Source organism: Propithecus coquereli, unplaced genomic scaffold (assembly GCF_000956105.1).
Source record: "Propithecus coquereli isolate 6110/MARCELLA unplaced genomic scaffold, Pcoq_1.0 Scaffold77, whole genome shotgun sequence".
NCBI lineage: Eukaryota > Metazoa > Chordata > Mammalia > Primates > Indriidae > Propithecus > Propithecus coquereli.
In genome coordinates, this window is record NW_012153840.1 from 2,507,370 (window position 1) to 2,535,293 (window position 27,924).

At 54.3% G+C, this 27,924-nt stretch overlaps 1 protein-coding gene across 3 annotated transcripts in view; it reads right to left on the reverse strand.

The window, feature by feature from the left end:
- KAZN (kazrin, periplakin interacting protein) overlaps positions 1 to 27,924 on the reverse strand; it is a 432,584-nt gene that overhangs the window by 133,293 nt on the left and 271,367 nt on the right. Inside the window, exon 1 of one of the 3 annotated variants that reach the window (XM_012662663.1) lies at positions 22,893 to 23,134. The exons of 1 other annotated variant lie outside the window; for it this stretch is intronic. The gene's annotated coding sequence lies outside the window, so the exon portion shown is untranslated. Of the gene's footprint in view, positions 1 to 8,818; positions 9,051 to 22,892; positions 23,135 to 27,924 lie in introns of those variants that run through there. One more of the 3 variants, XM_012662662.1, reaches the window with a different exon arrangement.

Consider the following 27,924-nt stretch of genomic DNA (forward strand, 5'->3'; position numbering starts at 1 on the left):
ATGATCTCGCTACTACTGCACTCCAGCCTGGATGACAGAGCGAGACCCTGTCTCTGAAAAAAAAATTTACTCACGGTTTATCTGAAATTCAAACTTAACCGGGCATCTTGTGTTTTACTCCAGCAACCCCACTGTCATCCAAGTGATACTCCCACCAGTACTCCCCAGTTGCCCATCCTGCCAGGACCCCTGTCCCCACTCCCATCCCACAGCGATTCTGACGCAATGAAACGGGGCAATCGCGACGGCACCTCGCAGGACAGAGGCGGTGAGGCAGAGAGCAGAATCCGGCACCGTCTCCTCCGCACCCTGCGCCTAGATGAGAGCAGGGAGCCAGATGGTGCTGGGTGCCACGTGCCCTTCTCCTTGGCTAACAGTGGCAAAGGCATATTTTCCCTACACTCAGATTTTCCCTGACACCTAGGCCCCACCCCTCTGTCAGGCTCTGAACGAGCTGATGGGAGCCATGGGGGTGGGACACCAGGTGCGGCACCCACAGGAGCCAAGCGTTAGGAGACCAGGCTGGAAAAACAACTCCATGGAAAGACAGAGGCTTATCGGAACTTACCGACTACACCTGCCCAGCTGGGTGTGGAGGCCCAGATCTCACACACCCCAGACTCTTCCAGAAACAGGTACAACCCTAGGACTACACTCACAGAAAACCTAAGCACTCCCCTCCCTGGGACTCAGTTGCCTCACCTGTAAAATGGGGGTGATGAGAATAAACACGAGCCGCGGAAAGCACTCAAGTGTGCCTGCGCAGAGAGGAGTGACCACACTTTTCAGAAACAACGGAGAAGCTGCAGTGGGAAGCCTTGAATTTCTCCCTCAGAGGGACTACTAGCTTGCTGTGTGACCTTGGGCAAGTCACTATCCCTCTCTGGGCCTTCAGAATATCAGCACCCTTCGAGGGACCCACTCTTTATGAATCTAGACAATTGCTACCATTCATGTATTTCTCCCTGTGGGGAAACAGAGGCCTTGTGCTCCAGTCTACAGCTGCACCGCTCAGAACAGCAGCCACTAGGTACACCCTAGGCTGAAGGTGAATTAATTAAAATGAAATAAAATGGCCAACTCAGTTGTGCTAGCCACATTTCAGTGCACCTGCGTGGCTAGTGGCTGGGCTAATGGCCAGTGCAGATACACACAGCTGCCACCACTGCACCACAAAGTTCTCCTGGTCGGTGCTGGGCTGGAGGGCATGACATGGCATTTATTAAGCACCTGGTATAGCTCAGGCCCTGCGACCCCGATAGGAAGAAGCCTTTTGCCAAAGGCAGGAGAGCAGTTTAGAAAGGAGGCATCATTTCTGGAGAAAACGGTTGTGGCCCTGGCCCAAGGACAACAAAAGCAAAGATGGACTGTGTACCTTTCCGCCAACGCTGGGCAACCACGGTGCCCCTGGACCTTGGGGCAGGGGGGACAAAAGCCACAGACTCAGCAGAGCTCGCTTGGCCCTGGAAGCAGGAAGTACGCGTTGTCTGGGAGACAGTGGCTCTCCTGCCCCAGGGGAGATGCCAGTTACCAACAGTGCTGTCCTTGGGGGCAACTTTACCGGCAGGCAGGCCAGGCGGCCGAGGTCCCCAGCTGCCTCTTCCCTAGAAACGTCAGGGTATGGAGGACCCCCTCAGAGAAGGGTCCAGACTGGGCGGCAAAGGGAGCCAGGGCAGACCCTGGCCTTCTGTAGCCCATGCTCCCTTAGTTTGCCAGAGAAATAAGTCTCACTTTTTAAAAATGGGATTCCTCAGCTTCCCTTGCAGCTAGGGTTGCCTGTGTGACCCAATTCTGGCCAGTGAGGTGTAAAAAAACTCCCTAGGAGGACTGCCTTTTAAGAAAATGCTTTCTTCCTTCCCCACCTTCTTGCCTGGAAAGTGCACTTAATGGCTGGAGCTTCAGCAGCCACCTTTCAACAAGGAAGCAACCTCTTAGGCCTCTCGGTAAGTTGTAGGTTTGTAGACCCTGCCTCCCTAAGCCAAAGGTCTAAAATAACAATAATATTATAATTCTTGTATATTATAATAACAGTTATGCCTTTGCTAACACTTCTTGAACACATACTGTATGTTCCAGACGCTGTTGTATTTTACATGCCTTAATTAGTTTAATCCTCACATAACCCCATGAAGTAGGTCCTACTATTATCATCCATATTTTACAAATGGGGAGGTTGAGGCACAGAGGAGTTAATGGCTTGGCCAAGGTCACAGAGTAGAGAGCAGAGATGGGGTTTGAACCTGGGTGGTCTGGTGCCAGCACCCACCGTCTTGACTCCCACACCGTATTACCTTCCCGGAGGAGAGGGGCACAGTCTGTGCGAGACACAAGGGCCTCCTGAGCCAGCACGGCCCCAGTGGCTGACAGTGGAGGGAGGCGTGGCCGCTCAGCAGGCTGCGAGCTTGCTCGTTTCCCTCGGTGGAGCTGGGTGACGGTGACTCAGCCACTCCATGCATGGTGGTCCCGCCCCCCAACAGTCCCCACGCAGCTCCTGCAGAAGGCTGTGGCCACGGGGCCAGACTGTCAGTTCCACGAGGGCAGACTCTGCCCTGCTCGGTGCAGGGCTCTGCAGGCACGCGGCAACGGTGCCAGGTGCGGCGCTGAGACAGAGGTGGGCACGCGGGTCTGGGGGTGGGCACGCGGGGCTCAGTCTTGGCTCCCCCACTTCCCAGCTGTTTGACCTGTGCACAAGTGACCTCTCACCTCTAACCTCTAATCTACAAATGGACCCAAGACCAGTCTCTCAGGCCTGTGGTAAACATTAAACAAAGCAATCGGCTAAGTGCAAGCGCTCCGGAAGATTCTAAATGGAGGTCAAATGGAGCTCATCATGGTCATTATTACGGAAAAGGGCGAGAGAAGGCCTTGGCCTCCGTAACTGCAGAACCCTGACCCTGCGCCCCACTCCGACCCAGCAGGGGCGATCACACAGCAGTGAAGGCCGCATTAAAGGGTGGGGCCTGAAGCCTGAGTCACCGGTCCAGAGAACGAGGAATGCGAGAGCTTGGGGAGCGCTGGGTGGAGGCCAGGCTGAGGCGAGGTCGGCAAGTCCAGGCTGGGAGGGACTGTCCCCGGCTGCCCATCCTGGGTGGACACCTGACAGGCAGCCAAGCACACACCTATCAAAACTCGCTAAATGCAAACTGTACACATAAGAGCCGCACATTTTACTATACGCAAATTACACCTCGAGAAAAAAATATCTAAATATGGCAGTAACATATTTCAGATTTTCCATTTAAAACTCATTTTTATAGCCCTCCCTTCCCCCCAACCCATAAAGCTCCAGGTACAGAGCCCCAACCAGCCCCGCGTCCTCCAGCGGGCCCCAGCGGAAGGCGTACCTCGGTCCAACCCCCGCTGATGTTGGTGGCTTTGTGCATGGCGGGGGACCCGTGTGCCCAGGAACCGCCAGGGTGTTTGCGGGAGCTACACACACAGCACGGGAAAGAAATCAAATGCCTGGAGAACCATCCGACACTCACCACTGCCAAATGGAGGTCACTTCTAGATGACAAACGCCCTGCACTGACCTGCCACTATCCCTGTCCAGCCTTGCAGAGACCACAGCCACTGCCACTCCCAGGCACCCGATGTCCCGTGCTGGACTCTGGGCATCATCTCACTGAATCCTCACAACGACCCGTGCCGGGCTGGGGGGACCCCGCCTGAGGCTTGAGAAGTTGGTGGGGCATGGGATCACACCCAGGCCTGCAGGGCTCTGAAGCTGCCGGGCCACAGACTGGTCCAGTGCCCAGTAGGTTGTGAGCGCTCAAAGATGCTACTGCTCCCTTGGCTGCCATTCTTGTTGTAGGGTTGGGGCCATATCTGGTCCAAGTGTGGTCTTAGTACACTGGGATGATGCTTCTTCTAACAATGAGGAGGAAGAGTGCCCTTGAGGGTCAAAGCTTTAAGATTGAAACACAACGGCTCCTACTGGCAAAGCCGCCTTAAGGGACAGGGGCTCACAGGCCCCTACGGCTGAACAGTAGCAGGATGAATGTATTAATGTATCCACTAGGGCCAGCATTCAGTGGAGCAAGGGAGTCCTGAAAAGGGGGAATCAGGCAGGGGGTCGCTGGCAGAGCCCACCGCTGGGGCAGAGGGGCTGGGGGCCTTCGCCAACGGACCAGGCACCTCCTCTGCTCCCCTGCACGTCTGTGGGGTAGCTCAGACTCGGCTTCATCCACATATTGACCCCGCTTTTTTTTTTTTTTTTTTTTTTACAGAGTCTCACTGTGTTGCCCGGGCTAGAGTGCCGTGGTGTCATCCTAGCTCACAGCAACCTCCAACTCCTGGGCTTAAGCGATCCTCCTGCCTCAGCCTCCTGAGTAGCTGGGACTACAGGCATGCGCCACCATGCCAGGTTAATTTTTTCTATATATTTTTAGTTGTCCAATTAATTTCTTTCTAATTTTAGTAGAGACGGGGTCTCGCTCTTGCTCAGGCTGGTCTCGAACTCCTGAGCTCAAACAATCCGCCCGCCTCAGCCTCCCCAGAGTGCTGGGATTACAGACGTGAGCCACCGCGCCGGGCCTTCACCCCGCTTTTGAATGCATTCATTGCCTTCACCCAGGTGTTCCCAGCTAACACTGTCTGAGCCCCTCGAGCATGCTGGGATTGTTCTGAGTCTTCATGTGCATTAATTCCCAACCCCTTTAAGAACCCTAGGGGATGCCCCCGTTTTACAAAGGAACTGAGGCACGGAGAGTCAAACCCAGGCCGTCCAGGGGCAGAGCTGCTGCTTGTACCCACTGAGTTATACCCGTCCCCCCGCAGGTACAGCTGCCAGGCTGCAAGGTGCCCCCCAAGGCAGGCGAAAGCCTTGTGCACCCTCCCTCTCAGGGCCGGCAGGTAGGCAGAGAGCCCTCAAACCCGCCCTGGAGAGTTACCACCATTTTCATCCTTTCCCCAGCCTGGGAGGCCAGAGGTCACAGAACCTGAGCCCCTTCGCTAGGCTGACCCGACTTCTGAATGGGGCGGGGAGTCCTGGGTTTGGCCAGCCCAGAGCAGCGGCAGCAGCAGGACCAGCTGCCCGCTGCAGACCCCGCTCCGAGGGGCCCTCCGAGCTCTCTAACTGCCCAGAGCTGCCACGGGGAGACTCGGCAGGGTCGTCCTGAACTTAAGGGCTTGCCTGTGGAGAGGGAAGTCTGGGAGCCGCAGCCTGCAGAAAGCCAGCCTCAAGGGCACCTTCTGTCGGCCACCCTGGGACTCTGGGGCAGGGTGAGCCTGGCCTTGGCACCACTTCCCTCCACAGGGCCGACCCTCTGAGGCCCAGCCCAGCCTCCCCAGTCCTGCCCAGTCCCAAAGCGGGGGGCTGGAAACAGCTCCATCTGCTTAAACTACCTCTGTCCCTATTCACGAAGCCGACCCTTCTGTCCCTCCCGCAGTCCCCCTGGAGACAGGCAGGCAAGAGCTGGACTATGGCTTGCTGGAGATTTCCACGTTCTCTGGGCCTCTGTCATATGATCCCGACACTCACGGCATGGGGGTGACTCCCCAAATCGGAGGCGGCTCTCAGATGACACCCACCCACTCCCCCACAATGCTGCTCCCAAGTAATTCTTACCTGGGGGTGGGGTGGCGTTGCAGGGACCCAGGTAATACAGCCTTTGTCCTTTTCTCATATTTCACAGTAACTGTTTTTTCCTTCAGGCATGTTTAATCTGTCTTCCCTGCAGAGGCTCTTCCGGTGCAGCCGCTGGCCTATAAACATAGCTCTTAGCCAGACCCTCCTGGGGCCCTGAGTGCCAAGCTAAACCTCTTCCACCACCTTCCTGCTTAGGGGCCACCGTTCCCTGGGGGAGCTGTGCCCATCCAGCTCACGCCCCAGAAATCTGATGCTCTCCTGGGACAGGGGGCTGCTGTATCAGCTCCACTCGCCCCTCACCAAGCACAGACTGAGCTATTAATACAACTGTGTGCCAGGCACCAGCAACCAAGACAAGGTCCCTGCCCTGGAAGGGTGACTGTCACAGGGTGAAAAGCAGAGACGCCCTAGGGAAGTTGAGGAATTGCAAACATTCGGCACGCAGTTCAGGGAGATCTTAACCTGAGGACTGGTACTGTAGAATGTGGTTCTTTGGGGTCTGGCGGAGGCTTGGGCACCACCTTCATGGCTGAGGCTGCAAAAATCACTCGGCAGGTACTTCGAGCAGCAGGAGGCATGTGAACCTCCAAATATACCATCTGGCTGGGGGCGGGAGAAGCAGGCACTTGCCTGCTGCCCGGGTGGCAGAGTCCCTGATGGGCTGTGACAGCGACTGCTCAGTCCCAAAGCCTGTGCCAGGCTGCCTCCTTGGTGACTACAAAGAGCCTGCCCCTGTCTGCTTTCTTGAGCAGGAGGGATGGGGAAGGGCTGGCCTGTCCTCAGGGCCTGCCAGCGGCCTCCTCCAGCCCTCGATGAGCACATTTCTCACTGTGGATTAGAAGCAGGGGGCTGTGGACAGCTCATCGCAAATCTGGTGGGCTGATGGGGGCTGTCCCGGGCCGGCCTCTCCGTATGAGGAGGAATCCCAGCACACTTGTCAAGCTGAGCCTCAAAGGCTCTGCTTCCTCTGCAGATGCTAGGCATTGGGCCTTTTCTTTCCAAATTTCCTCATTATCCGCTCCCCACCCAGATTGGGCAGCAGATGTTTTTGTCCAGCTGACATCTATGCTCAGTGCTTTTCAATATAACACCTCCATGTCCCTGTGGGGAGCCCCCGCTGTCAACACCAGTGGTTCAGGGATGGAAATTTCCGTGACCCAGTCGGGCCAGTCAGAGAACTGAACTGGTTCAGGAGAGGGTGCAGGACCCAAGCCACTCCAATCAGAGGTCACCTCTGGGCCAGGATCCAGGTGCTCTCCTTACTAATGGGCTCAGGCTGTGAGGACGGAGTCTGAAGCTGCTGGCAGCTATCTTGTCGCCATGAGGAGAGCAGCCAGCAAGACGAGGGTAGGGTTCAGATAATACCTGCATACCTGAGTCCTGGATCATACCACACCTCAAGCCAGAATCTACCCCTGGACTTTTCAGTTACATGAACCAATATATTCCTTTTTGTGTTTAAGCCAGCTTGAGTTGTGTTTTCTGTCCCTTGTAACTGAAAAAGAATGATAAACTGCTTCTGCCAGGGACAATTTTCTGGGTGCCCAGGACTCCCACAGACTTGCAGGCTGTCACTCTCCCTTCGGAAACTGGATGAGCAGAGACGGACAATGGAATTTACTTCTTCCCACAAAAGCAGTGAACACCTACCACCATCTGGACTTCAATTCTAGCTCCTCTTTGACCGCAGGGACCAGTCCGCCTGGCTTGAAACCCTGGATGGTGCAAAACTTTCAACTTCTGCCTCAAGGCCGTTTCCAGACTTTTCCTGCCCAAATCAGCCTTTCTCCTCTTCCCCCATCTGGAAGGATCCTCACACCAACCCCACAGCCCCTGGGGGGTTCACCTGAGGATTCCAGCTCCCGTCTGGGTGCTCACTATGTGCCTGGCACCGAGCCTCGGCCCACCAAGTTCTCTCCGATTCAACCCACTGAGAAGCGCTAGCGTCCTCTGTCTTGCAGATGTGAAGAGGGAGGCCAGGCAGGTGGACTGGCTTGTTCAAGCTCATAGAGCTGGTCCAGGTGGCACAGCCGATCCCAGCTCAGGCCTGACAGATTCCAAAGCTCATGTTTTTACTCACTGGACCAGGCTCCCAGCCCGAAATACCACGCTGTGCATATTTCCCAAGCTAAATGCCAGGACAAGGGGTCTGACGAGTAGACACAGAGTTGAAACTGGGCCTTTCTTTGAACTTGGCGTCTTTGAGCTTCTGACAAACAAAATGGCCAAGTCCCCCAGTCGTGGCTGTTGCAATGGTCTTCTCCCCTCCCCAGGCCAGGCTCCTAAAGGACATATCCAGGGGAGGGACAGCAAGCAGCAGGTGGCATTGCTTGTCTCCCTCTTCACCCCACCATGCAGGACTTTGACCTCTCATGCCTGCTCCCTCCTCTCCACCCGCAGGGGAAAAAAATTACCGAAACACAAAGAATTAAAATAAAGAAGGCCCAGCATGGCCACCAGCTGACTCGGGACACAATCAAGGCGGGGAGCACAAAGCTCACCGCAAACCGGGAGGAACCACCTTGGACCAAGGCCCTGCACCCGCAGGGAGCCCAGCCCCACTGCCTTTCCCACCCGGAGTCTGAGTCAGCAGCACAACACCCCGCGTCCCAGTTTCCTTCTCCACCCATTACCAGAATCCACGGAATCCACGTGGAGACTGCCTGTCCCGCTTGTCAAAGAGCAGGTTCTCCCATGTCCAGCTCCGGGAGGAAGAGCGACCTTCTTCTCAGGAAAGGGAAAGAGCAGGCATCTCTATCCCCATTTTACAGACAGCCAAACTGAGGCCCAGAGGAATGTCTGGAATCCACAACTTCAACCCCTAGGCCACTGGCGACTGAGCTGGAAGCCCAACTGGAAACGCTGCTCAGGCCTGAACATTCCAAGCCCGTCCCAGACACCGACTCAGGGGTTAAATGCACCGAAATGTGTAAGGCGTGCCAAGGGCCCCGCAGATGTGAGCAAGGATGCCAAGAAGAGAAGTGGGTGACCAGAGCTAGGCTGAGGCTTTCCTAGACGAAGGGTGGTGAGCCTGAAATTCCTGCATCTTCAGACCCCTGTGGAAAACAGATCCGGGCTCTCAGAAGAATTTAAACCAAGTCCAGACTGTCGTCTAAGCCAATGGCAGACCTGGAGAGCCCACGGTCTCAAATGCAGCTTCTGAAGGTGAACGAAGACAGGCAGTGTTTCCTGCAATTGCATGACCTCCACGTCCCTCCACTGCCCCACCCGTAAAATGGTGACAGTGACGGTTATGTGCAGTGGTTTTGGAACTGCATGGCCTGGTTCCAATCCTGGTTCTGTCCTGTAGTAGCTGTTTGACCCTGGCAGGTCCCTACCCTGTCCTTGTTGGAGAATGGAGATACAATAGCATCCATCTCCCAGGGCTGCTGTGCCAGTGCACAGGAAGGGGCTGGCACGCGTAGGCCCCCCATAGGCGCTGGCAGCCAGCCGCTGATGCCAGCGCAGAGCGTGCCTGACCCCGCGCACAGGGCGGGAAAGGAGGGCTCGCCAGGCCGGAGTGGACACCGTCCCTTGGTGGGGAGCTTGCGAGCGCTGCAGGGCAGCTCACAAATCCACGGAACTGACTCCAATGACTCTCTGGCCCAGCTGAGCAGCTGCTCCAGGAAGAAATAAAATATGCTGCATACTTTAAATGTTTCACTTATGAAAACTGGCAGGGCTGCCTATCTAAATTGTTTAGCAATAAAGTCACTAACGAGCACCGTTAGAGGTGCTCCCCACCGGAGTCCGGGCAGGGCAGGGGCGGTGAGGGAGGGCAGGCTGGCCGCCAGCGTGGAGGCCACTGGGACTTCCAGAAGGCGCCATCTGGGATTTTTCAGAGGGGCATAGGGATCACATCATGGTGTCCTGATGTGAAATCGGATCCCCCCTCTGGAAGCCAAGCCCCGAGCAGGCAGGGGCAGAGGGGAGGGCTCTTCCGGACTGGGCCGTTTTCCCACACTCTGGGGTGCCCGGGTTTCCAGCCAATCGAGTTAATTGAAAAATTACCTTGGGCTGAGAAAGAGCAGGCCCGGGCCATGCGGGGCTGGCTCCCAGGAAACCCTACCGGGTTTCCAGCACAACTGGACTCCCACAACCTGCAGCTGCAAGGCCTGGAGGAGCTCTCTGTGCCAGGCACATGTCCCGTGCAGTGTCCCAGCAACCTTGGGGGGTGGTATTATTCCTGCTTAACAGATGGGGAAACTAAGGCACAAAGAGTAAGAGGCCTGCAAGGTTTCTTACAAGCTTTTTAAAAGCTTCTTGTGGGAAGCTTGCAAGGGCAGGCTGCTAGGGAGTCGCAGGCCAAGCTGGGCAGCTTCTTCCTGGGATGCTGTTCTGCGACGTGCCATGGGGTCACCCCAGGGCCACCACAGGGCACCCCAATCCCACATCCTAACAAATGTAACCTGGAAGAAAGCCCAGGGTGCAGACCAGCTGGCAAGGCAGGCAAGAGGCCTCCTGCCCTGCCTAGAACAAGACGGTGCCTCCATACGCAGAAGGCTTCGATATGGGCTGGTATTGCTGAGCACAGTGTTTTTAACTTCAAAGTCCTCTGACTTCTACTACGTTTAAGTCTCAGCTCCCTGAGAGTATTACAAGGGTGGGTTTTATTGTCCTCATTAAGGGCAGCCAACCCCAAGGCCCAAGGCCCAGCCAGGTCACACAGGGAGCCTGGGCTGCAGGGAGGCCTGAGACCAGTGCCCCACCTGACTCTGCCCCCAGCCCATGACTTTCCACTGCGCAGACACCCTGCAGACACCTCTCCGGGCTCTTCTGCCCATTCCTATTCTCCTAGGACGCCTGTCTATTCACGTGGCCGGGGGCCCACAATTCCAGAGTGGTCCGTCCCCTCTCCAGGGGGCTCCGTGGTCATGGCTTCTGCAACCAAGCAGGAGACCAACAGGGCCCCCCTCAACTGTGTCCCTTCTCACCAGCCACAACCTTTAAGACTAGAAAGGAACCAAGCCGATTAGCAACACACCCGCATTTCACTTGGGGAGTTGCAGCAACGTGGTCTATGAACCAAACGTAATCAAGACACAGAAAAATGTGAGTTTTTGTTGGGGGGAGCATGTGGGATGAGGAGGAAAACTCAAGTCCTCGAGTCACCGTTACGTCTGAGGACAGAACTTCTTCCCCCACAGGAAAACTTCGCCCTGGCACACGAGCCGCACACCGACTTCTAGTTTTAACACTCACTGAGCACCTCGCCTGGGAGGCGGCGTAGTCTGCGTGGTGGGAAACAGCTCTGGGCAAGGTGGTCTGAGTCTGAGTCCCAGCCACTTGCTAACCAAGGGACCTTGAGCAAGTCACCTCACCTCTCTGTGCCTTGGTTCCCTCATCTGTAAAATGGGGTAACAGTGCCTATCTCACAGGGTTGCTATGAGGATTAAATGATAGGCTACACATAAAAGAACAGTGCTGGGCACATGGCAAGTGCTATATACATTTCGGTCATTTTCCTTCCTGCTTCTCCCTTGAGGGCCACTGCTTTCTGGTTGTGAGACCAGCCCCTGGTCAGCAGCAGTGTCCCTGGGTCTCCAGGGACTTCTGGAATCTCCCGACCCAAACCCCCAGGTAGAACATTCTTTGCTGAGACGTCTGCAGAGTGGGGCTTACAGCAGCCGGGGCCTGACTGCTGGGAAGTGGCCCATGGGATCCTCATCTGGAGGCTTGGGCACTATTTTGCTGCCGCCCCTGGCTTCCTCCAGTTTATGGACTGAAAAAGATAGAGATGAGGCTTTAATTCCTGCTCTGAGCAGTCGCTGACGTTCCACCAAATGGTTCCCTTGTCTGGCCAGCTCCACCAGCAACTCAACAAGTCAAACGCTGTTTCCACTCTGCATGCCGCCTCTAGGGAGAGCAGAGGAGAAAACTATTCCAAAAATGTAAATTGAAAAAAAAAAAAAACCATGGCTCTCCACCCCCACAACACACACACACACACACACACACACACACACACACAGCTCACACCCAGCTTGACAGAACATAAGACAATGTCCCAGCACTATGGTCTTAAAAACAAGTAGGAAGGCAAAAAGGGAATGTAGAATTTTCACCAGTGGTGACCAGCTCGAGCCTGCCTTTCTTGGAGGATTACATAATGACCCTGCCAACCCAGACAAGGAAATCTCTTGCAAAGAACACATCATCCTTCCAGGTTCTTCCTCCTGGCCGGAGCACCTAGCCCAGCCCTGACCCACACTTGAAGCCCAAGAAGTGCCTGTTGAACTACAGCCAGCTCAAGGCACAGGCCTGGATTAAAGGAGGATTAGATGAGGCCAAAGCCGCCCTAGGACTGCACTCTCCGGGCCAGAGGTGCTTTCATGACCAAACATGATTTTCCCTGAAGCCGTTCCTACCCCTGCATCTCCCAGGAGAGAATGAGCAGGTTCTAGAGAAGAGCAGGTTCCAGGTCTGGCTGCTGCAGAGTCAGAGTGTCCAGCCTGAATAAACGAACACACGGCAGCGAGCACAGGACTGGAGGCCAACAGCTGGGAGCAGGTCGAAAGCTTCAACTGTGTGTTTTATTCTCGTAAGCTGGGCTTCTCCTGCCCTTCTCACTTGAGCTGAACTCCTGGATCTTCCTCTTTCCCTCCCCACTCCACAAACCTCAAACCACAGATATCCCTGGAACATCTGGGCCCTATGGGGACCTCTTTCCTGACACATCTGCAATACTATCGATCACTCGTGGCAGCTTGAGGGGGAAGGAGGACAGATGTCGTACACTGGGTCATGTGTACCCTGGGTCATGTGTACCCAGGGCATACAGGACTGGCGGGTGTGGGGATATAAGACAAAACAAGACACATAAACACCACAACTTGTGATCCTTAAAAACTGCTTCCACGCTTAGGCACAGCAGCAGAAAATAAGCCAACTGAAGAAGTCAGTGTCCTAATCGGGAGCAGGTGTTTGCATTGTAACTCGACTTGGGACAAGAAAAAGCCATGTGTGGGCTTGTTGCCATGTCTCTCTGGAATTGCAGGCTGATCACCAACCGGGTCAGCGAGGTCACCCCGCCTCCAGCGGGGGACGGCCCAGAGCTGCAGACATCCCAGGAATTCAGAGAAAAAACAATGTGATTGCTGGTTGCTCTCTAGTCCTGACGCCCGGGACAACGAAGCCCAGACCTAGGGGGCCGGGGAACAAGACGGGACAGCAGCCCTCGGGTCCTTCTCCAGTGAATGGACAGCATGGATTTCAGCAAGACCGAAGAGTCTGCAGCTAAGATCCTTTCAGCTGTCACGGCAATTAACTCAGGATAATTCTGATGCCCAGGAAATCCTCCCTGCTCCAGATCTCTGGAGAAAGCTATAAATCTCCCTCTAAATTGCCCTTTTCTCCATATGCAGACCTACAAAAAGCTAACTCTAGGCAAGGGGGCGAAAAAATAGACTCCCCATCCCAGGCTGGCCTGGAAGGCAGGCTGCGGATTCAAGTTAAACACTCCCAGGCAGAAAAATGCAATCTCCTTTTTCAATGGTCCACATTTAATGTCTTGTTTTCTCTCCACTTTCACCCTCCTCTTTTTTTCCCTGGGTCCTAATAGAGACTGAGCATCCTCCTCTTTTTGTAATCTCTTGGCTACATGCAAATGTTCACAGGACTCTCTTATCAAGAGGCAGGTACTGTTTATTTGGCCATGGACACTACTCATAGACCCCAAAAGCAGTATGTCAACTTAAGAGCTGTCAGCATGGGGGTAGGGGTACAGGGCAGCCTGCAGAAAAAGGGAATGGCATTACATTCCACTTGCCTGGCCCCAGCTCCTGAGCTAGCCCCACCTGCCCTGACAGCATCCCACTATCATTTCTACCTGTCCCTCCTTGCCTGCTCCCAGGGGGGCTGCCTGATGTCTTCAGGCTCCTGCTGAGTCCTTCTAAACAAGGACTTCCGAGAGGGCCAGGAAAACACAGGGAACATTCTTCAGGAGAAGGCTATGGCTCCAGCAGCCCTTCCTCCATCCTCACAAAGGGCTCCCAGTGGGGGACAAGAGAAGGAAGGGTGGCCAAGCGGGGCAGATCAAGGCCAGACGTCCTGTGCCCCCACCCACCCCGTACCATCTACTCTGCCTTGGCTGGGAGGAAACACGCCTGGAGAAACGAAGCTGGTCTACGTGCCACAGTGGCTGCTTTCTTACGACAGAGGGGTCATCACGCCGGGGGAAACAGATTTGGTGTGTAAGATCCTCAAACGGTAGGACACGGGCCACAGGGTGGATGCCACCGTGAGGCCGATCTTTGGCTCAATATAAAGGTGAGCGAATGCTTAAAACAAATCAAAAATTGTAGGGCTGCCTGGCGAGGAAGCGAGTTTCTAATTCCTGAAGGCATTCAAGTTCAGGAGAAACACCTGCACTGGACATCATAAGTCAAACTGTCCTCCTTCCCTGAATAATTCCCCAACCATGTCCCTATAGCCCCTAGAAGGAAGCAGCTCTGTATACCAAGTACCCTGCCCACGCTTACGGAGGCAGCTGATTGGGCCAGGAGGGTCACCTGATCCACCGTCTGCCAAACCATTGGTTAGGCAAGAACCAATCAGATTCTGTCTCCCAAGCAAGTTTTTATTTTCGATTTTTTTTTTTTTGCTAGAAATCAAACATCCTAACAGAATCTCTAGCATTTAAGAGCTTCAGTTCAATGCTCTGAGGGAAGGCTGGCTGGGTGGAGGACACTCCTGAGGCTGCAGAGGGTGTCAAGCCCTAGGACTTCCCCAAGGTCAGCTCAGGCTCCTGCTGACTGTGGGGACACTCAGCCTTTGCCCCCTGGCACGGACCTCCTGTTACCACCGCTCAGCACAGTGCCGGGACCGGACCCTGAGCCACGGAGAACAAAGCTAAAAGCATAGTCACTGTCAAGGCTCTTGATGTTCCAACAGGCAGAAGAGTGCCCGGAGGCACACACCCTCACACACACACATCCACCCCATGGAACGGGCTTCCCATATAGGGCCAACTGTATGCTCAATAAGCATTTCATTATCTGCAATCCGTTGTATTCCCTACAGTATTTAAGATGGTTTATCAATAAAAGGGCAGCTCCATTTAGTATGTACCTACTGTATACAGGCCCTGCAAGATAGGTACCATCGCTCCCATTTTACAAGATTAGGAAACTGAGGCTCGAAAGAGATTAAGCAGCTTGCTCAAGAGTCTCCGATGTGGGCTTCTCATAGTGCTCAAGATTCTGACAAACTGCTGCCAGAGGCCCACCTCTCATGAGGCGAGCGAAGCCCTGGCAGATGCTAACTCCAAAGGCTTCTCCCCAACAAGTCCTCAACCTGCCCTGTGTGCTTTATCTCCTACTGATCACTGACTCCGGACTTGTCCGGCCTGGGCATCTCTCTGGGAGTAGCATTCAGCACCCATTTTCGTATAGAACTGATGCAAAGGATGTTTATCAAGCACCTAGTGTGTGCCAGGCACCATGCATGTATCATCTTCTCATTTAATCTCCACAAATCCCTACTAAATAGGACTAGCATCCCCAATTTACAGATGAGGACACAGGCTCAGAGGGTCTCCACCGTTGGGAGGATTTGCAGCCAGACAGTCTGGCCCTATGGCCCTAAGCACTTGGTACAGGGTCTCCAATATCCCCACACTCAGTACCCTGGGTCTGTGTACTAGTCTTAGCTCAGTGAGGGGCGCTCACTCTCCTACATGGAGTTGATATGCCCTAAACCAGTGGTCCCCAACCTTTTTGGCACCAGGGACCGGTTTCATGGAAGACAATTTTTCCACGGATGGGGGAAGGGAGGATGGTTTCAGGATGATTCAAATGCATTACATTTATTGTGCAGTCAAACCTCTGTGCCAATGATAATCTGTATTTGTAGCCGCTCCCCAGCGCTAGCATCACCGCCTCAGCTCCACCTCAGATCATCAGGCATTAGATTCTCACAAGGAGCGAGCAACCTAGATCCCTCACATGCACAGTTTATAGTAGGGTTTGAGCTCCTATAAGAATTTAATGCCACTGCTGATCTGACAGGAGGCGGAGCTTATGTGGTGATATGAGTGATGCGGAGTGGCTGTAAATACAGATGAAGCTTTGCTTGCTCACCTGTGCTCACCTCCTGCTCTGGGACCTGGTTCCTAACAGGCCACGGACTGGTTCCAGTCTGCGGCCCGGGGTTTGGGGACCGGGATGGGGACTGTAGCCCTAAACAACACCAAGCACAGAGGCAAGCCAACTGTGTCTGTTAAAGTCCTACCTTCCTGGGCTGCCCGCTCCCTGCTCTGCTGTGAGAAGGTGGCATCTGCCTGTCTGCCGGGTATGGATTCAAGTCTCCTCTAAAGGGCATCAATGAGTGTTTTCCAGAGAGACGGCCAAGCTTCAGACACAGGCTGGAAAATCGGACTCCCGCTGGGAAGGCTGAGAAGAACCAGATGCCGTCTGGAGTCCCCAAAGCACCAGCTGCTGCCGCAGACCTCAGTGAGCTCAGCTCTATCAGGGATGTGCCAGGAGGCTGGTGATGGGGACATCACAGCACTTAGGCAGGCCCATGAGGGAGCAGGGGCACGGGGGTCGGGGGTGTCCAGTCAACCCAACCCAGGCCTCATCCTCAGGAAGCTGACAGATCCAGGGGGCCTCCCACAAGCCTGCCTGGGACATGTGTGCTCCAAGAAGGATGGGAGGGAGAGAGGCAGAGAAGACATGGGTTTTTCATGACCAGGAGACTAGGGAAGGAACCGCAGAGTGGCAACTGTTTAGCTGGTCCTAGAGGACCAAGGAGGAAAGGAAAGAGGAGAAAGAATGGACAATTAATAGAAGAGAAAACTGAGCTCCTTCCTCCTGCTAACAGGACCTGACCCACAGTAGGTGCTCCAAGAAAATCTGCACAGTAATTAACCGACAGGGCGTACAAGGCTTTCCTATGATCCCACAGCACCTGGTGAGGGGCCCAAAGGTACAAGTGCTGAAGGACTCCCCCGCATTCTGCAGGACCGCTCTCCCGTACACTGCGCTCCGATGACACATGCGGATGGCGACGCAAGGACTCCGCAGAGAGGCTGGAATGAGCCAGAAAGGCTATGAGGAAGGGTTAGAGAGAGGCCCAGGACGGGAGGAATGTGGACTTAGTACGGGGCAGGGAGATAAGAGAGGTCAGAACTAGAAAGGCGTAGGGTGGGACGGCAAGGGTGCGCCCCTCCACTGGAGGCGGAAGGGGACTGTCCCGAGTTCGAGTTCACAGTTCATCGCACCAAATCGAGTACAGAACAGGCATTCGTGCCGCCAAGCAGATGAACGAGGAGCCTTGTGGGATTTGGGGAGAAGGTGAGGAAGGGTATCTTTCCAGTTTAAGTTTAGGGTTCTAGACAGAAATGTCCTCCTGCAGAATGTGCCAAGAGAGCAGGGCACACCCGGCTCAGCCGTCGGTGGCTGGCGTCCTGTTGGGGCTTGGTAAGTATTTCTGGAATGAGTGATGAAGTGCGCACATGGGCGCGGGTAACATAATGAAGAGGTGGTCAGCTGGAATCTGAGCTGCGCCGGTCAGCACACCATCCATCAGTGCTTGCAGGGCGGGAAGGATCAATGTGATCAGTGAAGCCGGAAGCGGGGAGGGGCAGGCAGGTGACGCCCTAGCTGCTGGGAGGGCGGAGGGATCACTTTCTATACAGCAAAAGCAGCTCAGGGTGGCTGGCACAGCAGAGCAGGGCACTAGTGACCCACTGTCCCAGTTTGCCCAGGACCGAGGGGTAGCCCATGATGTGGGACTTGCAGTGCTAAAACCAGGAAAGTCCCAGGCAAAACAGGACGAGTTGGTCACCCTAGGTATAGGTCTGCCCTCACCAGCCTCCCAATGGGAACAAGATCACCGATGGTACCAACAGCATTTCTAAGGTGCCTCAGAGTATACAAAACGCTTCCACACCCGAGCTTGTAAAGCAACCACAAATCAGTGAGCTGAGCTGGGCTGGCACTGTGATCTCATCTCCCAGGGTCAGAGGGCGAGTGACCTGCACAAGGTCCCACAGCAGGTAAGCAGCAAAGCCAGGGCTGATGTTCTGCCGCCACCTCCCTAGCTGCTCCACATGCACTGGGAAGGCATTAAATAGAATCTCGCTGTCTGCTGAGCACAGCTGTGGGCTGGGCTAAAGTCCTCCAGGCCTGATGGATGCATAGGGAAGCAGCAGAGGCTCTGTCCCCAAGAGCGGGCTTGGAGGCTCCAGGGGAATAGGCCCATCTGGCCCTCGGCTCTTCTGAGATTCTGGCACGGGGGGAACAGGCGGCCACCACTTGGGATGCTGGGGGGGAGGATGGGCAGGGCACCACTGGCCACTGTTCTGCCTGCCTCCCTAGCATCACCATCATAGCTGTCCCCTGGGTAAGGCCACAATCTCCAAAGGCCCTTGTGAAAGGCAGACAGACCATCTAGTGACACCCCCAGCAGCCCCTAGGCGTGGAAGGGTCAACCTGCTCTTGGCAGCTGGGGAGGGAACAGGCCAGGGTACAGGGGGAGGGTGAAGGAGAAGGGGAAGGGAGAAGGGGAGGGGAGGGGGAGAGGGAGGAAAAGAGGAAAATTTAAGTAGAAGGAACACACTTGCTCAGTGATGGGTTTCAAACTGCAGCTGCATCAGCATCACCTGGGGGACTGCTGGGCCAACCCCAGTTTCTGATTCTGCAGGTCTGGGGCAAGAGAGAATCTGCATTTCCAACAAGTCCTCAGGTGCTGCCACATGGCGGGTCCTGCAGCACATCTCAAGAACTGCTGGCCCAGCTCCTGCGCGTATGGGGGTGGGGGCAAAGGCACGAAGGGCACAGTGGGCCACTGGAGGCTGGGAAGACCCACGGAAGTGAAGGCGGCAGGCACTGGAGGCCTTGGTCCTCCAACGCAGAGCGGGCAGCATCACCAGGGGTGGGGTGGGGATAACATTTAAAATGCAGGTTCCTGGGCCCACTCCCAGATGTTTTCCATTGTTCAGGCCTGGTATGGGGTCCAGGAAATGACAATGAAAAACAACAACAGAAGCTCCCAAGCCATTCTGACACAGGGAGTCCAGGGGCCACACAGAGAGGCATGTGGCCCTAGGGGAAGACGGTGGAGAAACAAATGTCTCAGGCTTCCCCAGCTGTGGGCCACAGAAACACTCGTGAGCACCATGTCCTGACTCAGAGGCAGCTCCAGTACTAGCCACACGTGGCCTTTGACAATTACATAAAGTTTAAAACTCAGTTCTTCAATCGTCCTAGCTACATTTAAGTCCAGGGGCTACCATCCTAGACAGTGCAGATACAGACCATTCCCGTCTTTGCAGAAAGTTCTCCCAGACAGCAGTGGGCTGGAGATCACACTGTTGTCTGCCTCTGCTTCCCATCCATAAAAAGGGACTCCTTCTGGTCATTCCCAGGGTGCCTGAGAGAGGAAAGACACTGCCAGGGCGGGCATCTCTACCCCGCCGTACCCTGGCGGGGAAGGCAGCCCAGCTCAGCAGGGGAGGTGCCCACATCTGCCCCGGAACCCGAGGGGGACCTCTATCCCTGCAGAGGGGACGTCAGAGATGCAAACTTGCCTCTAGAGCGGTGCTGGTGCAGCCAGAAGGGCCTGGAAGGAGCACAGGGAGGCTGAGGGCTGGCGCTGTGGAAATGCAAGCCGTGCAAGCTCACCTTGGCTGGGGGAGGTTTAAGCGAATGCCACAGAGGCCAGCGGGGCTGGAGGAAGGCCCGCCCCAGATCAGCAATGGCCTCGGCTTGGGTTAGATGTTTGAAGCCAACAGACAGCAGGGAACACTCACAGTGCACAGGTGGCTGCAGAGCCACTGTCCCGACTGGTCCAACCTCCCAACCCTCATCTGAGAGGAGAGATGGAGGTGGTGTTTGAGGCCAGGATGGGGAGGATGGGAAGCTGAGCACTTAGATGGGACGCCAGCGTCAGCCCCCGTCACAACCCCACGCTGTAGGAGTCCTCTCAGATACCCTGACCAGGCACACCCAGTCCCTGCCTGATGCCTCCAGTGCTGGAGGACTCACTGCCTCCCAGGGCAGCCCATCCCATTGCTGGACAGAAAATCTCTCTCCCAGTGAAGGAAAAGCTGTCTCCCTGCAACTTCTAAGCAGCAGGTTGCCCAGGTGCACTCCAGCCTGGCCAACACAGCAAGACCCTCCCCACTCTTCCACAAAAAATGATGCATATTAGTACCAGAGCCAAAACACTGTGCTGGTTTTAATCACTGGAAAGAGATACCTAAATTTATTTACTCCCCAAACCTTCCTGCGCAGATCCCTGGGGCAAGGCGTGGTCCTTAAGCTTAGCAGTCACAAATATAATATGAAAAACAAACTTACAAAAGACCAAACCATTCCCTTTTAAAGAAAAGGGAATGTTTGTTTATCAAACATAAACAAACAGACAAAAAGGATCATCATCATAGCTGGGTGTGGTGGTAAACACCTGTGGTCCCAGCTACTTGGGAGGCTGAGGCAGGAGGATCACCTGAGCCCAGGAGTTGGAGGCTTCAAGGAGCTATAATTGTGCCTGTGAATAGCCACTGTGCTCCTGCCTGGGCAACACTGCGCGACCCCGCCCCCTCCTCCACAAAAAATGACTCATGATAGCACCAGAGACATAACAATGTGCTGGTTTTAATCACTGGAAAAAGACACCTAAATTTATGTCTTCCCCAAACCTTCCCAGCACACCTGTGAGGTGGCCTGTTTTAAAGGAAGTGTAAGAAACACTGGGGATTACGCATCTAGGACAGGGTATCTCCAGGTGTGGTTCCGGGACCATCCAAGTGGGGGTAGGGACGGGCCGTATGTTAAAAGTGCAGGGTCCTGCAACTACCATGCGACTGCACTTGGAAGCGGCGCCTGGCTCAGGCTAACGCCCAGAGACAGAAAGGATGGTGGTTACCAGGGGCTGGGGAGGAGGACGGAGAGGGACTACAAAATGGGCACGGTTTCTGTTCAAGGTGATGAGAAAAGTTCCAGAAATGGATAGTGGTAACAGTTGTCCAATACTGTGAATGTACTTAATGCCACTGAATTGGACATCTGAAAGTGGTTAAAATGGTAAATTTTATGTTATGTATATTTTACTACAATTAAAAAGACACACAAAAAAGAAGTGCAGGGTCCCGAAGGGACCTCCACTCTGGATCTACCAAATCAACGGCTGAGTTGGGCCCCAGAATCTGCATTTGAGCCCCTGATGCCAGGGCACAGCACCCTGATGGCTGCCCGTGCAGGGGAGGGCCACAGACAGTCTTTCCCACTCCCCAGGCCCCTTGGCTTCCCACCCGAAGCATGTGAAGGAAACAGAAATCCCCCCACATGGCACCGACACACCTGGCACAGGTGAGATGCCAAGAGGAAGCACAGGTAAGTGCTCAGCGGAATGGTCTGTCACGTGAAAAGCATTAGGGCCCAAGGCGGGTGATGGGGGTGGGCTGGGGAACCTGGGAGAACAGGCCCCACCAGTGGCTTTGGGGACCAAGCCTTAAGAATCTGGGCGAATCACAGGACGAGAGTTTGGTCTCCTCTGTCTCCTTAGCACCCGGCCCAGTGCCTGGCTCCTCTGTGGGGCTGAAGGAGACAGGCATTGTGTTTGGAGGCAAGGCACAGGAATGCTGGTGACGGCCTGGGGCACAGAGCAAGGCATCCGAGCAACCCACACCCAAGCCTCGCCCTGGCTGCTCTGTGAGCACCAGGACAGTGTTGTGAGCTCACGAGCCTGAGAAATGCACATGCTTCTACTGGATTCTGGGAACATATGTGCCCAGGTGGGGGTTGGCACAGAAAAGAAAAAAGCGGGATTTAACTAGGACGTCCATCTACCTTACTGTCCACTTCAGTACACCGTGGGCATGGAAAGGACGCAGCTAATGCTTATACCAGGGCATGGGGGAAACCAGCATGAGTGGCCTCCAGCTTCTCACTCTAAAATTAGCCCAGTCCCAGAAAGGCAAAGGGCAGAGGTTCTCCATGTATGCAGAATCCCTTTACCAAAATCACCCAGGGCACTTGATCAAAATACAGATTTCTGGGTGGGGGAGCCCAAGAATCTGCATATTAGCACGCAGCCCAGACCCCTGCGGTCCCAAGTCTGAGAAGCCCCTTGAGTGGGTCAGAGGGGGCGAGGGAAGAGGGTAAAGAGTGAAGTCATTCCTGTGCTTTTAGAAGTTTTGACATTCGATCCTGGAAACCATCCCAGGTGACATCTTCAATTATGGTCCCTTCCCTGCCTCAGGCCTCAGTTTCCCCACCGAGGGAGCAGGCTGAGCATCCCTGTTGACGGTTCCTTCTCAGGGCTGTGCATTCTAGGCTCCCAAATGGCCAGAGAGGGACCTCCCGTCGGGGGCCAGCCTGCCTCTTTGGACTGTGGCTGGGGCAGAGGCACAGTCTCCTGGAGACAGAGACCAGGGGCAGCTCAGGGCCCAGAGACCCTCACTCCCAGCCCACTCTGGCTGATTGGGGCCAGTGTGCCCGAGATGCCAGGGAGAAAATCCCGTGACTCTCCGCATCTCAGCCTCTGCTCTTGCCCTGGGAGCCTGGGGAATCGTCAGCTGACAAGGAAAGCGCAGGAAGAACAGTCCCGGGCAAGGCAGCACGCAGGCCTGGAGCAGCCACTTACAGCAACCTGCACAACCTCCTTCGGCCTCAGCGGTCTCACCTGTGAGATGGGGGGGACAGCAGCTGCCTTACAGGAATGGGGGCTCAACGGGAACTTGTGTAACCAAGCGCTCGGCTCCTGGTCGGCCGTCACTAAATGATTCTTCGACATTAACAGGACCTGACCAAACCAAAATCCGTATTTTTTCCTGCCCAGGCACAGCAAACTTCACAGCTGGGGGAACCCTGGCAGGGCTGGGCTGTGAGGTGAGGGATTCACAGCTGGGGGCACCCTGGCAGGGCTGGGCTGTGAGGTGAGGGATTCACAGCTGGGGGCACCCTGGCAGGGCTGGGCTGTGAGGTGAGGGAATAAGGCATCCAGGAAACGGCAGCTGTTGTTTTTACTTCTCTCCAGCCCCCAGGGAGAGCTTTCTGAAGCTTCTGTACAATTAAAAGGTACTGAACACACTCAATGCCTGTGATAAAGTTACAGCCCAAACGGGCTGGGAGCCTGAGCCAGCCTCCAAATCCGGGCGGCAACGAAAGGTGAGGCCGTTGGCACCTGTGGACCAGCCGCCAGGTGCCAGGTGGTGGGTGTTTCCCAACATGGTCCCCAAAGTCCAGCACGTAGACCAAGGACTGTCACCACGCTGAGCCCGCCAGCTCCCCCTCGCCCCAGCCCAGACCTAGTGTCACCCAGTTCAGGGCCAGGACATCAGGTGAGACTCGCCTACCTGTCACACTCTTCTGACCGTGAACTTCCTCCAGATCTGGGGCTGCTGCGGCCCCTGATGGGCTGACGCCATTTGGCGAGGGCTCTGAGGAATTGCCACAGCCAGCATCCTTTAACTGGCCTCTCTTGAAGGCATCCAAACAGCAGACGAGAGAAAGCCTGAGGCCCCCATTTTCACGGAGGCTGCCACAAGGGGTGCAGAGGGGCTGGTCCTCGTGAACAGGAGGCAACCCTGCCTTTCCGTCTCCCAGACACGTACTCATCTGGCGCCCACAACATAAAGTGCATTTACAGAGAGTAAATCTGGTAAAACAGCTACACACACGCACACACCTTATAACCATGCCTACCTCTCTGGAGTGTTTATAGCCCTTAGTGACTCACAGCAGACACGGGATCCCCACGGCAATGGCTTCGGCCAGCGTTAATGATATGTGGGATGTGCTTATCTGCTGGGGCTAAAATCTGTTTACACGCAAATGCACCTGATTTTCCATGTTTGTCTACTCGCCATGTTATGGGTGAGAGAGGCCAAGTCCAGAGCGTGGGTGCTATTTTCCTCTTAAGATGATTAAAAGGAGAACACAGTCTCCTTCCTCTAGAATGGCCGGAGAGGGCTGGCAAATCGTCCAGTGAACTCAACTGGAGTATTACAAAGAACACAAAGAGCGCGTCAGGACCACTGTGGAGGCTTCCTGAGGACTCAGAAGGCCAATGAGCAGTTTTCCTCCATAGTCACTCGTTTGAGCAAATCCCAAATATTACAAACTTCAAAAATAAATATATATATGTATCATTGTTTTTCATACCCATACGCACACATTTCCAGTTCTTTGGACTCCGGATAAACAGGAAACCCCCCTCCTTCCTTGTGGCACGGAAAGCATTAGGCTCCATAGGTATGAAGGATGCTAATCATACGGATTCCTGTCCAATCTCCAGTAACTCTGAAGTAGGTAACCTGATCCCTATTTTAACTTGCTTGCAGGCACACAGCTCCTAAGGAGCAGAGCTGACGAATTCAAGCCAGTGTGTGTTTGATTCCAGAGCTGGGGCCCCGTACCCACTACCCTGTGCTGCAGGCCCTGGCAGAAGGATGAAATTCAGTCCATCTCACTGAACCACAAAGTATGGAGCATGCCACCCAAAGTATGGAGGGTGCTGGGCCACAGGCCGAGACCTCCCTAGGGAAACCAATCTGAGCAGTGGCTTTCACTCCTGATATCCAGGACAGCCAAGCCGCCAATTGTCTCCACCCTGCTCTGCTAGCCAAGGATGCTCACACTAAAGCCACCACTGCATTCTAGTGGGCAGCTTCCTAAAAGCATCCCTAATTCCAAGGAGTGGAGATTTAATCTCATTCGATCCCAGCTGAAGTTCTTTTCAGAAAGGATAACAGAAAGCTGACCTCATGCTGAAACTGCTAAAGGCACAAAGATAAGCAAATGCTTGAGTTGCTTAAAACAAGGAATGTCAAGGAGAGGACAGACTTTTTTTTTTTTTTTAAGGATAAAGGTTTAAAGGAAAAAGGGACCTGAAACAATGTGGGTCTACTTTCTTAAGATCAACCCAAGGTTTTTCCAACTTTGAGGTCTACAATCTAGGATAAATTCCTGGCTGTGATACACACTGGCTGTGACCTTGGGCAGTTACTCAACTTTTCTAAGGACCAGCTTCCCTGTCTGTGGTCTGTTGATGGGATTAACAACTGCCCCACCCCGGTTGCTGGGAGGACCAAGGCAGACAAAGCATTGTGTCTAGTTAGCACTGAGACTGGCCCGCAGCGCTGGGAACCAGTACACAAAGATACACAAGTGCCTGGTCTCCCTGTCCACGGGTTTTATGTGGGGGGCAGGGGAGGGACAGGAAGCGAAAGAACACAAATGATGATAATAAATAAATAAAAAGTAGACAGTGTGAAGAGGCAGGAGAAGGCTCTGTGGCTTTTTGAGCTGGGGGCGCAAGAGCCTAATGGGGCCAACGAGTTAGGGTTCAGCGGGTTCAAAAGTGGATCCATAAAAGTGCCTAGTCTACAAAGACACTCATTTCCCACCATCTTTTAAAAAACAACTTGGTTCCTTTAGCTGATCGGAAATGCCCCTTGCCTTAGAAACTCAGCACTCAGCACTCACTCACGCACCTCACACAAGCGTGTTCTTTCTCTCTGACCACCCTACCTAAACGCTAAATAGCACCCACTCCCATCACGCTAACTTCTTCCCTGGCTTGCTTTTTCTGCATAGCACTTAAACCCTCCCCGGACATATCCTGTGCATATTTGCCTACTGGAAATCTCCTCCCACAGAATATAAGCTCCATGGAAACAAGGGCTGCAGTTGTCTCCTTTGCTGCCATATCCCTGGCAGCTACGACAGTGCCTGGCCTGGAGTAGATGCCCAAAAATGTGACCGAAAGAACAGACAACAAAAGATCGAAGGACTTGATTCACGTTCACAGCTTAAGAACCCCCAGGAAGCACCTGGTTCACTCTGTTGGGGCTCTGGAATGATCTGCCCCTCAGATGGAGTTATTCCCATCACGCCAACAGGGAAACTGAGTTGTGGAGCATCTCAAGGTCAAACAGAATCAAGGCAGAAGCAGGTGCGGACTGTGCAAACATCCAATGTCTGCACCTCCTGCTCAGGTCAGTGGTCGACTCGCCCTGGAGTCCAGAGCTGTCACCATCACAGGACCCATCATCCCACTGGTCTCGGGACACCCTCCCTGAGCAATGTCAAGCTGTCCAGGCCTCCATCCCACCAAGCCGGCGTCCCCTCTCCCATTTCCCTTCCCCATACCTCTGAAAGTGCCAATTCCCAGACTCTCCAGTCTAACAGGGCACCTCCTTCTGTTCCTTAAACTGAGTACCATTCAACTTGGGACCACAGTGCTGACATTCTAGGGTGAGTCACCTCACAGCCTGGCTGAAGTGTCTAGTTCAGCAACAATTTCAGCTTGCAGTTCTGAGCAGAGTTCCCATTTCTCTCCCAGAGGAAAACCCCTCTTAACAGCCAATAGATTCAGAAACCACTTCCCTGATGGGTGGTCCTCGATGCCTGGCCATCATGGAAGTTCTCAAAAACTCCATTTGGTCTTTGAGAACCAGAGACCAGAAAAGGGTGAAGGGTAGTAGGGTAGAGAAAACTCAAAACTTCCTTGTTTAGCTGCTGCTTTGGTCCCATTTCACACCAGCGATGACATCTGTCAATCAGGAAAGGAGATCTCCAATGCTCTCTCCCCTAAAAGGGACTCCCCATGAGGGCTGCAGGAATAACCACCACCCCAGACCTACGAGACAGGCGTCAGCTACACCATGTCATTAGGATATTGTTATTACGAACACACTAATGGAGTCCATATAGACACAAAGTAAACAACTGTATCTTCACCCAGCCGTCTTCTGTACATGTTTACATAATAACAAATTCCATTGACACAACACTCAGCTTTGGATCACTTAGGTATTTTACAAACAAGACAAAAGTCATCTGGACAGAGTTCATGAGGGTGGAGATGGAGCAGCAGATAGCATCACAGCCTAATGGGAAACTGAGTCAGGGGGCACGGGGAGGTAATTGAGCAAGCGTGTAATGACAGAAGCAGCTGAGGACTAACATTCATTAAGTATTTATGATGAACAGACACCATCTTTTGAATGACGAGTCGTTACTTGACACTATTATTACTATTTATTATTTCTATGGTACAGATGGGTAAACCAAGTCTCAAAAAGATGAAGCGACTTGCCCAAGCTTTCCCACCTGCTTACTCTGGGCATCTGTGCTCTGTTTCACATCAACCTGTCTTGGACTCTCACTGCCACATGCAACTTGGGAGAAGGTGGGACGAAGTGAAACTCTCACACAGGACTTTGCCCTGGCACCGGCAGCCGCATTCCACCTTCTGGGGAGACCAACATAGGCAAAGCAGGAATTAGGGGCCTTGCTGCTGGCTTTTTCTCATAGGAAAGAAATAATTATTAGGTCAATAAGCCCCTGTGTTTCCCCCGCTGCTGAGCGTGCTGCCTGGGCGGGGGGGATTCCAAGGCTTTGGATTGCCACAGACACAATCTGAAATTCTAACTCCACGGCTTAGGACTGCGGGACCTTGGGCTACTGGCTTAACCTCTGGGCTTTTCTGCTCTCACCTGTATAGAGATAACAGCCTCCCTCCCTGGGTGAGGTTTGAAGGGGACACTGTATGTAAATTACTAGAACACATTAGGTATCTGAGAAATAATGAACAAGCATGCTGTGCCGCCCCCCCCCCAATTTTGCCGGAAAAAAGAATCAAAAACTCAAACCAAGAAGGAAAAACCCGCCCAAAAAAACCCCTCCGGGCCCAACCAAAATCCCTCCCAACCCCGAAGCAAAACGAACCAAGGGGCCCCCCCCCATGACCTAACCTGGGGGGCGGGGAGACAGCTGCGACCGGAACCAGACGGAATAGGCACACCCACTGGGAACGCTTTAACACTAAAAGGCTGTTCTGCACTTGGGGCGGATTAGCCAACGATACACAATTAGATCACTGCATTTGTGTCGCCACCGCTGCAATTTCTCTTTCTGCATTACTCGGAGTTCAAGTGCATGAGAAACGCAGCAATCTCTCCGCTCCCAGCAAATGCGAGTCATCAATTTCCCCTCCCAGGGGCAGCGGAGAAGGGGCGCTCTCATAGCACTCTGTGGGGCTGCCAGATGGCTTACAGGTGCTGTCACGGGGGGCCGCCCGAACTTCGCTCCTGGGTGACCCTTTCCCACGCTTCCCAAAACAGGCGCGGGGTCCCACCGGAGCCGGGTCTCCAGGCGCCGCGGGATCGCACGACTCAGGCTGGCGCGGCCTTGGCCTCCCCCTGCAGTCCCTGGGAGGACTCAAGCCCAAGAGCCGGGGAGCCCCGAGCCCCCACCCCCACGCTTAACGACTAACTCCGGGTCCCACGCGTCTCCCGGCTGCACCCGCCCCGCGCACGGGGCTCCGCGCGCCGCGAGAACTTTGCCGCCAGCGGCTTCCCGGTCCCGGCTGGGAGCGCCCCC